This window comes from Peromyscus eremicus, chromosome 11 (genome assembly GCF_949786415.1).
Source record: "Peromyscus eremicus chromosome 11, PerEre_H2_v1, whole genome shotgun sequence".
In the NCBI taxonomy this organism is placed as follows: Eukaryota; Metazoa; Chordata; class Mammalia; order Rodentia; family Cricetidae; genus Peromyscus; species Peromyscus eremicus.
The window spans coordinates 4118660-4135954 of record NC_081427.1 but is presented as its reverse complement, the minus strand read 5'-3'; positions in this window follow the sequence as shown (position 1 = coordinate 4135954).

Below are 17295 nucleotides of genomic sequence, written 5' to 3'. Positions count from 1 at the left end.
ATATAAAGTAAATATGGGTGTGAATTAAAGGTGCTTATCAGTGAAGACAAAGGCAGCAAATAGATTCATCGCTTGTAGGTGACTCTAAGGGGTACGAAGCACAGGAAGGAGAAGAGAGCAGGTCAGAAGTGGGAGGAGCTGAAGACTTGCAGTCTCTGCAGCCATGTTGGCTTGAAGGGAAAGTGATCCTGGTAGGGAGCTTCCTTCCCAGCATATCAGAGGCCAGGAGGAGGCCCTGCCTGCCTGTGACCAGTACCCCAGCACTGGTCCATGCATCAAGAGAACAGGGACATGGCACTCTCCCTCCTTTGACCCAAGCTACACTTTGCATTGTGTGATTTCAACCCAGGACGCAGGGTGGTGGTCCACTGGGTGTTAGTCTGTCAGAGAAGTCCTGGGGAAAAGCAGAAAAGGACAAAAGGCCACTGTGGGCTGAGGAGGCCAGTAATGAAGAGCTAGCACCCAGGGCTGTTCATTTGTTTTTTGAGTTAGGCTCTCATATTTCTCTCTTTAACAGTCACCCTAGTGCACCTGGACTAGAGTGTCATCCATCCTTGCACAATATACCGCTCTTCCTTCACTGCCCAATGCTGTTGTTACCGGAGGCTCCTAGGTTTTATTTCTGTATTCAAGCTTGCCAGTGTTCCAGTCAAACTTCTGGATTGTCATCAAATAACTGAAGCCACACTCTGGGACATCACGGCAGTAGGTGTATATGGTAAAACGTATGATATCACTGTCTTAGTGAACTTCCCACTGACTCAGTGATCTTTCTCTGTAAATGTGAGAGACTACATTCTTTGACTTTTAAAGGATTGTGTCTGTCAAGTCCGCCTCTTTTCTATCCCCACAGAAAGCATACAGGTGTTAGGTGCATCCTAATTTTAAAACTTGTAGATGCTGAACTAAACAGGAGCTTAGAGTCACAGACTACCCCTCTGCACAAGGACCCTAGCTTGCTGGTAGACCCAGAGAGTAATAACAGTTATCATTAACATTGTTGCTGGAGAATTTCTCTCCAGCTCCCGCCACCAAGTCCCGCCAGTCCCAGAGCCCACTTATAAAATAAACACACAGACTCTTACATTATTTAAACTGCTTGGCCATTAGCTCAGGCCTGTTATTGTCTAGCTCTTACTCTTATATTTAGCCCATTTCTATTAATCTTTACTTTGCCACATGGCTCATGGCTTACTGGTACCTTACATCTTCCTTGTCCTGATGGCGGCTGGCAGTGTCTCTCTCTCCGCCTTCCACTCCCCAGAATTCTTTTCCTTGTCCCGCCTATACTTCCTGCCTAGCCAATGGCCAATCAGTGATTTATTTACTGACCAATCAGCAACACACTTGACATACAGACCATCCCACAGCACTTCCCCTTTTCTTTTCTTAAAAAGGAAGGTTTTAACTTTAACATAGTAAAATTACATATAACAAAACAATTATCAAGCAAGAATTACAGTTACAATATTAAAGAAGAGATCCTATCTTCTATTTGTAAGTTTAAGGTTTTATATCTAACTTATCTTTTATTATAACTAAGGAAAATTGTAAGTATCTAGTCTTTAACCACATCAAAGACCTCAGAAGGATATACTACTACCTGAGAAATGGAAAAGGATATAAGCAACTTTTAGGAGTCTTGTAGGGTAGACAGAGACAGCTGGCAGCCTGGACAGTCATTCAAAGTTCTCTTGTAAAGTTGGGGCATCTGTCTTCAGCCCACAGGCCTAGAGTCTCTTATTCACTTTTCTCTGTGTCCTGTAGAATGTCTGGCAGTTTTCTCTGCAAAGCAGGAACCTGAAGGACCATTTTGTCAAGCAAAGTTCAGTGGTCACCTTTGTATGGGTCCTGCATGTCCAGTTGATCAGGCAGTCCAAGCAAGAACAGTTTCTTGCCCAAATGGCTATTTTTGTCAAGGTGAAGATAAACTCCATATGGAGTGTCTTCGATGCCCATCCTCCTCTCTGAAGTAAATCGGTGCTGTCAGGAGCAGACATGTCTCACTGTCCAGAAAGTCTAAATTTTTAAAACATTTTAAATGCCATATTCTGTAGGTCTTTGAAGTGTTTGAAGACTACCTATCTATCTGAAATATAACTATGTATACCTAGAAGACTTAACTAACATGGCTACAAATATGATTATCATAGATGACTAATTATTAATCTATTTTTTAATTATCCATTATAATTTTAAATGAGTTACATAAACATAATACCTCAAACAAGAATAGAAATATATATACAGTATAACAAAATTAAGTTTAAATTTGTATCAATAAACTAAAATCTATAGCAATGCAAAACATTTTAAACAAGTTGTTACTCTTTAAAAGTAGGTTCATTAATCTACCCTTTCATCCTATCATATCTAAACTATCCCCCTTTTTGTTTTAGAAAGAGATTGTATTTATAATCAACCTGATTTAAATAAAAATATTGTTTTTTCTCTGTCCCACACCAGAGGGCTCTTCTGATTTGGGACACAAGAATCTCTTAACCATTTTTTTTTTTTTTTGAGCAATATGTCTGGGTTTAGAGGGGGAGTGAGCCAATTCCATCTCTAAAGCCAGCTTGGTATATTTGGGAATTTGGGCGTAGCTTCTCTTACTACTTCCTGCTGGAGGGGGGCGCTGTATCTTCTGGAGACAGAAAGAAAATTTTAGGATCATGGAGTAGTCCGTGAGGCTGTATATCTGAGCCAGTTGACTTGAAACCATTCTGGATGTTGAATCATCTGGGCCGTGGTGTCATTGGAGACCTTTCAGGGGGTCTTGGCTGGTCAAACCTGATGTATCTTAATCTGGAACAAATCCATAGTCTCTGGCTTTCTGTGGAAACAAGAGCAGAGACTCTTTTCCAAAGCAACATATCCTTATATCCAAATTTTGAAGTCAAGGTACCTTTAAAATATACATTTTGGCATAACTCAACAGCTTTTACAATCAAATGTTTTTCTGCAGTTACGAATATCAAAGAGAACATAATCCAGATTCTTTGTGTGGTAGCCATCTTTACGTGGCTTATTTTTTTATATTAGCGTGAGCCTATTGCTTTAAACTGCAGCCTTCTAAGCCTGAAATGGCGCAGTGGCTGCTGGCTCCGCCCACTTCAGCTTCCCAACATGGCAGCGGTCCGCTTTCCGCCAGCTCTGGGAGCCATAACTCTCAGAAATAGTGGGTCTACACTTTTACCAAAGTAGCGTGTAGCCCAGAAACCTCTTTTTTTGTTTTGTACTAGCAAAGGCTAAATTCACCACACAGTTTAATGTGCTACTTGCAGAGGCCTCATTCCCACGATACTGCAGGTCGAGAGCGCACGCTAGGAACCCGCCAGTAGCTCAAACCGGCAGCTGCCGCTTATTTGAGAGAGACAATTAGGAAGCTGTTTTTAGGTCCGTTTTAGAATCTTTTTTCTAAGTTTTTAGGTGGAAACTCTTGCCACCACGTTGGACGCCATTTGTTGCTGGAGAATTTCTCTCCAGCTCCCGCCACCAAGTCCCGCCAGTCCCAGAGCCCACTTATAAAATAAACACACAGACTCTTACATTATTTAAACTGCTTGGCCATTAGCTCAGGCCTGTTATTGTCTAGCTCTTACTCTTATATTTAGCCCATTTCTATTAATCTTTACTTTGCCACATGGCTCATGGCTTACTGGTACCTTACATCTTCCTTGTCCTGATGGCGGCTGGCAGTGTCTCTCTCTCCGCCTTCCACTCCCCAGAATTCTTTTCCTTGTCCCGCCTATACTTCCTGCCTAGCCAATGGCCAATCAGTGATTTATTTACTGACCAATCAGCAACACACTTGACATACAGACCATCCCACAGCAATCATTAACATTTTCCATGTAGAAGGCCTGTGGTGCCTTATTGTAGGAAGGAACATCCCCAGGAATGTACATTTTGGATTGTGTCCTGACCCTCAGCACATCCCTGCTCCTTGGCTTACAGTTAAACAGATAGTTGATATGTTTGCTTTGAGACATCAGTTGGGAAAGTATGGTAAGGAATCACTATGGTGCACTCTTCTGTTTTGATTGGCACAGGGACGTGGTTGACTCCATCGGGCTTTTCCTGATTCTGCCCACTGATTTGTTTCTTCCTTATGTTTTCTTCTGTCCTCTCACTGTGTGAGCAATCATTTACTGTTTGTTTGAACAAGCATTTACTGGTTGTTGTAATGATGACAAAAGCCCCTCATTACATCATCACATATAAAAGTCAACGTTCTATGATTATAAAGTATTATTCTGTATGGAAGATAAAATTGGGGTGTAAGACAAAAATACAAAACTTTTGAATTTTTAATATTTAAATTTTATGTGTTTGAGTGTTTGCCTGCCATGTACATATACCATGTATGGACCTGGTGTCTGAAGAGGTCAGAAAAGGGGGTCATGTCCCTTGGAACTGGAGTTGTGGAGGGTTGTGAGCCGCCATGTGGGTACTGGGGACAAACTCAGGTCCTCTGCAAGAGCAAGAAGTGCTCTTAATTAATAAACCATCTTTCCTGTCCCAGATTCCCGATATTTAATGGAATTTAAACAGTGAGGTTTGATGAGATAGACTAAGGAAAAACTTCAAGGACAGAAGACAAGTGTGAAAGAAAGAGCCCAGAAGGCCCTCTTCATCTAGAGACTGGAAACTGGTCACGGTAGACTTCCGGAAGATGGAAAGGGATGCTGGAAGTCCAGCTTTCTGGTTTGCTGCAGTAACAGTTGTAGCTTGTACTTTTACTTCAGGACCACCAGTTGACAAATAATGACACAGAGACTTAATATTAATTATGAAAGCTTGGCCTTAGCTTAGGCTTTTCCCCAACTAGCTCTTATAATTTAAATTACCCTATTTCTATTAATCTATGTTCTGCCACATGGCTTGGTTGACTCTGCTCTGCACTGTATGTCCAACTTCTTCAGAGTTTCTCTGGCATCTTCTCTTCTCTTCTTCCCAGAGTTCTTTCTCTGCCTGGAAATCCTGCCTATCCTCTCCTGCCTAGCTATTGGCCATTCAGCTCTTTATTAAACCAATCAGAAGGCACCTTGGCAAAGATATATCTTTAAAGTGCAAACAATTATTCTACATTTTTTCCTTTTTGTCTAATTAATAAGGAAAAGTTTTAACTCTAACATAGTAAAACTATATAAATTAAGCATATTATTAGATAAAAATTACATTCACAATGTCCAGTCCATATGTATTTGGCATATTCAGAGAAAATACTCAATTATCTATCCTATCATAGTGAGTCTAAGTTTTGTACCTAACTCATTTCTATCCTAACTTATATTAACAACCCAAAACTATCCTTTTAGACCTCAAAACAATTTCTTAGATAAACAACTTAAGCTTTTATGTCCTTCAACCTTATGCACTTTACATCTCTTTTGTGAGTTTCTTTTCTGAATTTTGTAACAAGGAAAACTGTAACTATAACTATTTAGTCTTCAACCTCATCAAAGACCCAAGAAGGATATAATATTGCCTGACTAATCAGGAATTTTAGAGCAAATAACTTCCAAAACTATAGAAACAACAGAGACAGCTGGCTGCCTGGATAGTCACCCAAGGCTCCTTTGCAACATTGGGGCATCCATCTTTGGCCTACAGGTCTAGAATATCTGACAGACTTTTCTATGAAGCATGAATTTTGAAAGACTGTCCTACCTTGTCTTGGCAAAGTTCAATAGTCACCTTCTTTTGATCCTGCTTGTCCAATTTGGAGAGCATACTGTCAGCAGTTGAGGCAAGGATAGTTTCTTACCCAAATGGCTAGCTTTGCCACATTGAAAGCAAACTCCATATGGAAGTTCTTCAGTGTCCAACATTCTTTTTTTTTTTTAAAGCAAATTGGTGTTGCCAGGAGCAGATGTGTCTCACTGTCATGAAAAGCCTTATGTTATTAAAACATTTTAAATGCCATATTCTGCAGGTCTCTCAAGTGTTTAAAGAGCATATATCTATTTAAAATATATCTGTTTGACCTTAAAAACATACTCACCATGACTACAAGTTTTGTTGTTATAGATGACTACTAACCTTTATTTCTTAATTATCCTAAATAGTTTATAATAGTAGCTTTCAAGGACTAAAAATTTATATTATATTGTTAAATGAGCTGCATAGGTACAATACCTTAAATAAGAATAGAAATGTATATAGAGTATAACAAAAATAACTTTAAATTTGTATCCATAAACAAAAGTACTATAAACAAGAGTAGAAACCTACATACAATATAACAGAAATAATCTTAAATTTGTATCTATATAAATAATCTGTACCAATGTAAAATATTTGAGACTACTAGTTGCTTTTTTAGTTAAAAACACATTCAATAATCTACCCTTTTATCTTATCATTTCCATATATTTCCCATTTTTTTCTTTTCAGAAAGAGATCCTTGAATCCAACCTCTTTTGTTTAGTTTTTTTTTTAACCACAACCAGTAACAACTTGCAACTAAAGCCCCTTGAACAATGACAAACACTTATAACCCACTGAGCCACAAAAACCACCCATTCTACCGCTTAGGAATGTGGACATTATGCTCTCTAGATTGCTTCTGGTTGTCTGGGGGTGATGACATCTTTAGGGGACCCTGAGAAAATTGGGATAATAATAAAGTCCTGGGAGAGCTAACCATATAATTTGTTGTCCAGTCTCTGTGAGGTGGGAGAGTGCAGGGCTTCTCTGAAGTCTTGGCTGGATAGTCTGTGAGGCTGGACCATCTCAGCTAGCAATTTTGAAGTTCTTCTGGATATAGATTTTTGAGGAAACTGCAACTGAGGTATTCTGAGAGTCAAGATCACCTGGGCTACTTGTCTCCATTGGTGTCTGGTCCTTTTGTTCTGAAAACACATAGACTTTTAAAGGTAGCATATATGTCTGCATTAACACATGTATGGGATGTATGGTGTGCCCAAATCAGCTAAGGATGATTTTCTGCTCTATGTTGTAGCAGACATCTTTTTATAAGTCTGTTTGGACCACATAGCCAAACTATAATATAAATCTCCATCCATGTTATATAAAAGGATGGCATGTAATAATAAGTCATGAGGACTCTGTAGCCCACAAAATTTATCATTTCTCATCCAGTCTCAGAGCCGTTCCCATGGAGAGGGATCAGTGTATATGTTACCTGTCCTGTTGTCTTTCCTGGCTTCCTTCCTCGCATCTGCAGCCAAGCAGGTCTCCCTGGTCAAATCTGATCTTTATTACTTTTGAAGGAATCCATAGCTTTTCATTTCCTGTGGATTCAAAAGCACAACCTCTTCCACAACCAATGCATTGACTTCCATTCTGAAGCCAAGACATTCCTAAAGTAGGCTGGTTTAATTTAGCAGTTTCTTTCATAATCCAGTGTCTCTCAGCAACTGCCATTCTCTGTTCATTAGCATTTAAAAAATTCAAAATTAGCAAAGAACCATATAGGGTCCAAACTCTCTGTGTTATAATATTTCCCACCCATACCTGGCTTATTTTTTAATATTATTTTACTCTCTCTTTAAAGACTTTACTGTATTATTTTTAAACTATTTCTTTTTTTCCTTGTAACTGTCTGTACCCATTTTTTTTTTTCTTTCTTTAGCACCTCAGCACCTTTTCAAGCATAGGTACCTTTCTAGATGTTTCTTTGTGTCTGAACCTGGCTTTCTGCATTTTTGCAGTGTTCTCTGACAGTGTGAGCCAAGCCTTAAAGGGCCAGTCCACCTGCTGTGCAGCTCCACTTAGCACAGGGCACCTTGGTGGCTGGCTCCGCCCCTCTCAGTTTAGTGAGAGCCATGCCTCATGTCCCAGCTCTGGGAAGTTGTGTCTGCACCTAGGCGGGTGTTTCTACCTAATCTCCTCCTGCCCCAGTAGTGCACAGGCTGCTCAAGTGCTCCCTGTACTAAAGGGGCCTAGCCTCTGTGTGTCTAACGGTGGACTCTGTGTATGTGTGCATGTTGGACATCATTTGTAGTCAGACTTTTTCGCTGGAACTACCAGTCCACAAATAACGACATAGAGATTTAATATTAATTGTGAAAGCTTGGCTTTAGCTTAGACTTTTCCCCATCTAGCTCTTATAACTTAAATTACTTTGTTTCTATTAACGTAAGTTCTGCCTCGTGGCTCAGCTACATCTGCTCTGTACCGTATGTCCGACTTCTTCAGGGTCTCGCTGGTGTCCCACTTCTCTCCTTCACAGAGTTCTCCCTCTGCCTGGAAATCCTGCCTTTCCTTCCCTGTCTAGCTGATGGCCATTCAGCTCTTTATTAAACCAATCACAGTCACACATTTTCATACAGTGTGAACAAATATATCACAACAAACTGTCAATAAAAAAAGAGGCCATGGATTTGAAAGAGAGCTGTGAGGGGTGTATGAGAGGGTTTGGAGGGAGGAAGGGGAAGGGAGAAATGTAATTATATTTTGATCTCAAAACCAATAAAAATGATATTGCGTGTCTTCATGAAAGGTTCTTTGGTGAGCTGTTCTTTCAAATTCCATCAAACAAGTCCAGGAGACTATCACCGCATTGCTCTACAAGTCACTCCTGGGCTTGCATGTGGAGATACATGTGACACGCATACTCAGGCACGTATGATCAGAGATAAGGTGCCAAGAACAAATGGGTGCATCTCTCCACCTGAAGTCCTGTGTGTGTGGTAGCACGCAATGCCAGGCGAGGACTACCTAGGTTGCCCACCCAGTCTATTTCACTTTCTAGATAAATTTGACATTTCAATTATATGGAACGTTCTCTGGCTATTTCACCACTGAGTATTTTGACAAGGTCTTTCACCCTATGTTCTCATTGAAGTTCCAGGAACCAATTGTTCAACCATAATTATATAAAATGAGAAGGAAAAAAAAAAAGGGAGTACGTAGGCAACTTGCCGACTGAGTATTGGACTTGAGCCCTATGTTTCTGAGCTCTGCAAAGCAAACTGTCCACTAGCTGGATACTTACTATTGCTTATTTCCAGTGGCCCAGGGTTTATATATTCTTGATGGGTACCTCAAGCCCCCAGGTCTTTCAAAGGGATTCAGTCAACGCTAATTAGAGGCAGATCTTCTTCCAGTCTCACTCATGTGGCTCTTGGTGACTCCAAATCCTCACTGGCCTCTGTCAGGACATCAGGCTCTTGCACCTGGGCCTCTGCAGGGGACAGCTCACAACTTGGCAGCTGGCTTCTGCCAGCCAGCGAGAGAGTGAGAAAACATTCAAAATGGGAGCCAGCATTTTGTAGCCTGCTCCCAGAGGCATCTTCCCATCACTTCTGTTTGCAGTTTGTTATGCAAATTGTATTGGATTCTTTAGAAGGCAGGCATTAAATCCAGCCCACTCACACTCTTTGGGGGAAGGCCACACAAAAGCCCACACAGTACAAAGAGGGAAAAAACCAGGGGCTCCCTAAGAGACTGCCTCCTACAGTTGTGCCTAGGAACTGCATTTCTTACGCAAAAGACCACGGTTATGTGACTTGGGATTTCCTTGAGTTTTTGATGTGCCATAAATGCTTTTGGCTATGGAATTAGAGGCTCCATTTGCACACGTCTGGAAACCAGCATGCAATGGGGGAACAGTTACACTGGATTCCCCACTGCGGTGATCTTTCCCTACATCTCAGCTCCACACAGCACATTTCAACTGAGCAGCAGCCCCCTAGCAAGGAACAGTAACTTGGCGGTGCAGGTTGTTTTAATGAACACTTTAAACTAACTCTCCACCATCTGCTCTGCTTCCTAATTACAAACCTACACTCATTTGCAGTTGCATCATTAAAAGGGAGATGCTTGTGAAGTGTGCTAAGCGCTTGTCTAGCGGGTCCTCCTGCTTCTCATCTTGTGATATCCTGAAGTCCAAGGCACCTCATTTTGGGTGAAGACACACACACACACACACACACACACACACACGAGTGTTGCTTGTACAATGTTGATGTGTGAGTTCTCAGTCTTTTTCTCCCATCTTGCTCTTTCTCTCTGTGACTCTCTCCTTGCAAACAGAAATTCTCTTTAAGAAGGATTTTACATTTTGAATTCCCCGCATGTCTTTGGTAATTTTAGCTTGCTTTCAGGATAAGGGAAGGATTTCCGTAGAAGCCCTTTAAGTAGGAATTAAGTTCATTTGTTCAAAGTAGAATTATAGATCTCTCCTGTGAGTACAATGAGGCATTTTAGAGAATTTAACCCTTAAAATGCAGGATTTCTTCTTGACTTTATGGGTTGAACTTTAAGCCAAATTAAGAGATTTCAACAACTATGTAGCTTCCACATTAATCTGCTCAGATTAACAAGACTATACCCAGCTCTGCCTCTGAAGGGGAATTACCAATAAAGAAGGCACAGTGGACCATCACAGGAGACGCCACTAGTAACCTAGTCAGAGCAGCAGATGAGTACTGCAGAGTTCTCCCGATGACCACCCTAAGGTCAGCACTTCTCAGAGCTTTGTGAACAGCCTCCCATGTTCCCGGGACTTACTGAAGAATAATAGCCCAGCGTGCATCCACCCAGGACATTCAGAGAATAGATCTGGTTCTTCTAAGTCGGCATCCGCTTAGTGGCTTTGGGTTGTTCCTTTAGATCTGATTGTCTCCAGACCGGTAGGGAACAAACAGCCCTGGAAATTGGTTCTGTTTCACCAGAATTGTACCTACATCCAAAGCAGAGGTGAACAATATGACCGGAAACTTGTGAGGAACCATGGGAGAAAACGGGCATCTGGATTGTCAGAATCCCAAAGCTTTGGAAACAAAACAAAACAAAGGAAAATATCAAGTTCTTTAATTTCATCTCCAGTGGAGAGTTTTAGTCCTTTCCAAAAGTGCTACTCACACTTTTTACCTTGGCCTGAGGGTGGCCAATGCCCCTTCCATACATGCTCACCTATTGTAATATTCTCACATCACCTCACCATTCCTTTTAGTAGGCATCCGTACAAGCTCAGGTACCTTTCATTCTATAATAAACTGTTAATAAACAGTTTCACAAAACCTGCTTCTGATGAGCAACTACATCTTCTGTCATTCAAGATGATGGGCTTGTAAATTGCAGAGCTTCAAGGGAAACTGGACCACACGGGTTCTATCCATGGGAGCTCAGGCAGGGCCAAGAGAGTCAGGCCAGGGTTTCCAGGGGAGAAGTCACAGCAAGGAAGTTCTTGCCTCAGAGTGAAGCCATAAGTCCCTCCACACCCTCCTTCGTGACTGCCCTCCATGGTGGGTGGCCTGAGAGTCTTCTGCCAGGGTGCTCCTTTGTCACCACAGAAACACAGTCTTCACACGGGATCTCCTGTGAGCATGGCCTCTGGGACCAGGGAAGAAGCTGTGATTAGGGAAGAAATTCAGAATAGGGAGGAGCGAGACAACACCTTCCAAGGTGGGAGATGACAAGGGAAAATAGCAGGGCCTGCAGAGGAAATAGACACATTGTGATTTTGTTGTAACCAGTTACAGAAAAACATGGTTCCGCTGAGTTCCTCACAAGTGGCATTTCCGTTTGAGTGATGTGTGTAATTCTGCTGCCCCTTTCTCCCGGAGTGATTCTTGTCTCAACTCATTTTACCCTTGAAAGCTTCCTGAAGCTTAGGGTCCTCAGCAAGTGTTCCAGGCTTGGAGGTAAACCTTTAGGAGACGTGGAACCCAAAGGCCCTACAATGACTCATGCGGCATTCCCCAGGCCTCAGCCACCAGCAGCAGGTAGCCCACAGACCTCTTCCTTCTACATACCCCCAAGGTGCTGTCCCAAGGCTCACACGTTCTGTAGTGAAGTGTGAGTCCTACGCTGAGCCAGGAGCTCTCCTTCCCAGCGTGTGTGCGTCACTGAGCTGGTGGAGTGTCCCTATTACCTTTACTCTGGTCCCTGGCAACCTTAAAATAAATCCCTGAGGCTGAAAAAATGGCTCATGTGGGTATGAGTGCTGTTCTTCCACAGGACCCGGTGTTTGATTCCCACCGCCCACATGGTGGTTCGCAACCATCTCTAAGTCCAGCTCCAGGGCATCTGATGACCTCTTCTGGTCTCCGAATACATCAGGCACATTCATGGTACACTTACTTACATGTAGGCAAAACACTCATATACATAAAATAAAAATAAATGTGAAAGAAATCCTGTTGAAATAATTACTTCCATAGTAGTAAGATCTACAGAACTTATGATCCACACAGATGAAAGAAAAAAATTAGGTGCTAATGAAAAGAACTGTGAGTCTTCTCACATTTAAATGGCAAAGTAAAACAGCTCCCGTTTCCAATTGTATGTGAATTGTCCTGTTCTTAGAGGGTGGGTAAACATTTAGTCATCATTACACGAGAGGCCCACATAGAAAATTCCACAAGTGGTCAACAGTGCATAAGACGCAGCTGCAATACAATTTGGCTTTTCCATTCTCTTAGTGTGGAAAATACATACAAATATTGACAAGCTTTACAACACACTCATGCCAGCCATCATAACAGATTTTTAAAAGTTGGGCCAGCAATACAGGGCCAGCAATACAAGATTTGGGGTGTGTGCAGAGAGGTTTTGGAACTTGCTTTCTTTAATGGAGACTGCAGAGTTATTTCTAAGTGGAGAAGGTAAGATGGGTGGGAAACCCATCTCGTGGTTTAGAAAACCCTTGCACTGGCAGTGTTACAGAGACAATGGACAGCCGGCTCCCTGGCTCCCATTCATGCCTGGCAGGGGCAGGGAGACACTGAAAGGGACTCAACAACACACCTCAAACAAGGTGATAAAAGATGAGATCATTTTTGTGACATCACAAGAGAAGAGGGAAAAACTATGTCAGGGGCTGAAGTGTGGTGTCACCCAGTCTCCAAAACAATGACGAATCCCTGCAGATGAGGAGTGAATGGGGCCACTTGCCTGTGCCTGAGAGCTTGGGTGTGGTTTGATTTACAGCAAGGATGGCACACTGATATTTATTTCCTGTTGTGAAATATTAAAATGAGGATTTATGAGTGGAGGTCAGAGGCAGCAGGACCTTGGCAGAGGTGTTGCTGCCACAGTGGGGGTTGGAGGAGGCAGGTGTCTGGCAGAGAGAAAGCAGCCTGTCTGTGTTGACTCTATTTACATTTTTCTTATCAAGATAATGGTGGAGCCAGCTCCTGCCACACTTGCTTTTTATTTTTTGAAAGCTGGGGAGAGAAGCTTGGGGAAGCCTCATTAGCTAAGCAAAGAAGCAGCCTTTGCTTAGTGTGGGGAGGAGGCAATTATAACTTTACTTTTTGCCACAGAGCTCACACAGAACACTTCTCATGGCCACATGCAGATATCTTCAGCGGAATCAAAGTGATTTTATAGGTAAAGAAGGATGTGATATGTCAAGACAGTTCTTAGGAAGAAAGGTAACTTATTAATCTTAGTATTGAAGAACGCTGGGCCACGGCAGTGACCTCCAGAGTAGGACAGAAAAACCTTACCTTGACAGGAGTGCCCTGGCTTCCCCGCCTCTGTGAACCTTTACAGTACCATCCAACATCCAAGCCGTCTTGAAAGCCTACAAGGACACCATGTCTTCAGCATCCCGACAGTAGTCCAGGAAACAATTGCTCCATACTCTCATGGAGCTTCTGTGAAGCCGAGTGGAAGAAAATATCTGTAATTTTAATTATGTGGAAACCATTACGTTATCTAGTATGAAGCTCAAAAGACATTTTTTACTCTTATTAACAGCTCCAGGTGTTTTATTGCATTCGTTTATGGCTACAATGTTAAAACTGCCGTCTAGGCTTTTCCCCGCTATTAGCTCAGGATGACAAATCCCCGAGATGTCATCGCTAATTGCATGCTTGAGGCCACACACAAGGGGGGGGGGGGAGGGGGGATGTGATCATTTCATCTTAGTTATCTATTTAGAGATTGTTCCTGTTGGTTGAGTAAAAATCATTTCTAAAACTGTCAGCTTATCGGATTAAACTTCTGCATTTTCTTTTTTTTTTTTTTTTTTTTTTTTTGGTTTTTCGAGACAGGGTTTCTCCGTGTAGCTTTGCGCCTTTCCTGGAACTCACTCGGTAGCCCAGGCTGGCCTCGAACTCACAGAGATCCGCCTGGCTCTGCCTCCCAAGTGCTGGGATTAAAGGCGTGCGCCACCACCGCCCGGCAAACTTCTGCATTTTCATGGATGTGGCTCTGAGGGCTCCCTGGAGCCTGCTCTCCTCTGTGTGTTGAAGGAACTGCTGGCACCGGCCCTGCAGAGGAACTGCCGGTGGTCGAATGTTCACTTTAAGGAGTCCGTCAATGTCTGCAAGGGTTTCCCGGAGCCTTCTCACCCAACTGACAAGCCTCCACCACAGCAAGAGAGTGTGGGGAAGAGAAGGCATCCCTTTCCTGCTTGGCACAACTTTGCTCCCAGAACAATTGAAAATGTTCAGGTGGCCACCGCTTCAGAACCATTTGCACACTTTGTGTGGCGCTATCGGTACTACCTGAGAAGCAAGACTATGGCCCAGTTTGAGCTGATCTGGGGCTTTGAGCTGTGAAGGACTTCTGCAGGGACAAATACTTTTGAATTACAGACAAATTGCCCAGATCCTGCCAAGTATTTGTGCCCAACCACGGTAATTATATATCCCTAAGTATTAATTCCTGCCAAAAAGTTGAGATGATTTTCACAATTCTTGAATAATTTTAAGATAAAAACAGAAACAGGAAGAATATAATGATGAACTGGGACTCAATTAGTGAAGAAATAATGTTTGGTTGTTGAAAAAAAAAGGCTCAAGTTATCTAATAAAGCCATGAGAAAGTGAACTTTCTGTCTTCATAAACAGAGTCAAAGATGATAAAAATGAAGAGATGAGTAATGTCTGTCCATTGGCAATCTGTGTGCCTGTCCATCTTCATGTGGGACACAGCATTCTGTAGTGTGTGTGTGTGTGTGTGTGTGTGTGTGTGTGTGTGTGTGTGTGGTGTATGAGTGTATGCACAGCTGTGTTCATCTGTGCAGGTATATGTGAGGGAGGAAAACAACTTTGGTTACTTCCTCTGACAACTCCCCACCTTATCTCACGAAACAAGGTCTCTGCCTGAACCTGGAGCTCATCAGGTCAGCTGGAATGGGTGATAGAGAAGAGTCCATCACTGTTCGGAAGATTTTCCCCAAGGAACTTTCTCTCCCAGCTGAGAAGCCTTTGTCCATTTATCTGCCCCCTCCCTCAGTGCTGGGGTTACAGGTGTGTACCTCAACACCTGGCTTCCATGTAGATGCTGGGGATCTAAGCAAGACTTCTGCTTGTGTGACAAGCATTGTAAACACAGAGACATCTTCCCAGTCCTGAGCATGGCATTCTTTGTGTGCCTGTGGCCACCTTGAATGGGACTTCATTTCTGTGGAACAACTGGAAAGCCCCTCAGCTGTTTTTGCGGCTTCATGCCATGCAAACCAGGCAATAGCTGGAAATTTTGATCTCAGATAGAAAGTGATACCTAATTGGTACCTTAATAGTCTTAACTCCCTCAAACTTGAAACAATCACAAAGGCAAGATGATGAAGTTGAATGCATTCCAAGTCAATCAGGCCACGAATCCATGAGAATCTGGACAAGGTCTTTCTTCTCTTTGGAGACAGGAGTGGTACAGTTGGTATCCTGACATTACGGAGGTTCTCCTGCCTCTATGAATCTATGGCAGTGGATTTTCTGAAAAAGAAAACTGTAAAAATAATTCTCATAGATCCTATAGCATATACACTGTCTACATTCTTATTGCATATTCATTTATGCATAATATTAAATTACAACTTAATGGATATTTGAATAGACAGGTGGATGGGTGGGTGAATGATTGATAGATAGCTAGATGATAGATAGACAGGTGATATATAGATAGATGATAGATGGATAGGTAGATAGACCGATAGATGGTAGACAGATCCAACATAGCTATCTTGCATAATGCAAAGTGAACACAGATTATGGGATCCTAGGGATAGAAGAATAAAAGCAATCCAATCCACCATCTGACCAATACTATTCACAAATATGAAGAAAGTATATGTACTTATGGCAGGGCCCATGTTTATGTGTTAGAGACTCTAAACTAAAGGAAAGGAGTATTATTACACATTTTTATAGATGCCTTACCATATTTTTGGGCAGACTTACCTTCTCTTATAAAGAAAAGGGCATATTTTTCATACATTTTTATAGTAAAGAAATCATTTTTCAATTTATAACTCTGTATATTTATGTATTAATTATTTCTGAATTATAAAATCTGAGTCCCAAATAAGAATTTTATCTATTTACCCAACTATAGCCAAGGCTTATACAAACCTGCTGATATATTTGGTATTCTGCCAAATCACTATTTTTTGGTCCAAGTATTTAAATTTTCTTCTAATTACTGGTATTACACTGGAAGTTGTTTCTTCCACTCAATGGAATGTAATTTACTGAGACTTTCCCAGAGGGCCAGAACACCTACCTTATCGTGGGCAGGGCTACTGACAAGGGCCCACTTACAGTTCTCCAAGGCTGAAGGGTGTCCATCACAGTGTGCACTGGCTGTGGAAGGAAATCACCTTAAATATAGACAGTTCTGTTTCTTTGTTGTTGTTATTGCTGTAATTTAGCAAATCTTCATGTCCTCGTATCTGGGATGGTAACATCCCATCAGCTAAAGCTATGGGTTAGGAACCTCCCAAGACCACAAACATATAAAGTGGCACATATCAAATATCCTGTAAATCCCAGAATCTACCAGAATCCTGGACTAGCTGGAGTCTCAGGGAGCAGTTATAATGTTGGTAATGATTACCCAGACTCATTTGTGTATTGGTTTGGGGTCCAATAAAATTTTGTATATTGGTTGTGCTGTTTATGGAATCCTGGGATTCACTAGATTCTCAGGTCCTTGTCTCAGATGGCTCCTGAATCATGATAATTTGGCATAAACTTTCTCTTTTCCTTGAAGCATATGTACTGAGCATTCTAGAAAACTGTAGTTTGGGTTTGAATGTAGATCTTTTCCAGAGCAAGTTGTCTATAACATGATCCTCTCTTGCAACAGCAATACCTTCAAACTCTAGCTGAAGGCATCCCTGTGATTACAGGGGACCCCTGAAAAGCTCACCATGTGCTATTGTTAAGCTGGAGTGTTTGGCAGGCTGTGAGTTAGGACATGACAAAATGTTGGATTGACCCAACTCCATCCTAAACCAAATGCAGTCTTTCTGGTAAAAGAGATAGAAATTAAGTAATTACAGAGTGGACTTTCTTTTTTTTTGGTCTCTTCTTGGATCCCCAGAATTTTACTTGTTTCTCATTATTTGAGTAGTCACCTCTGACC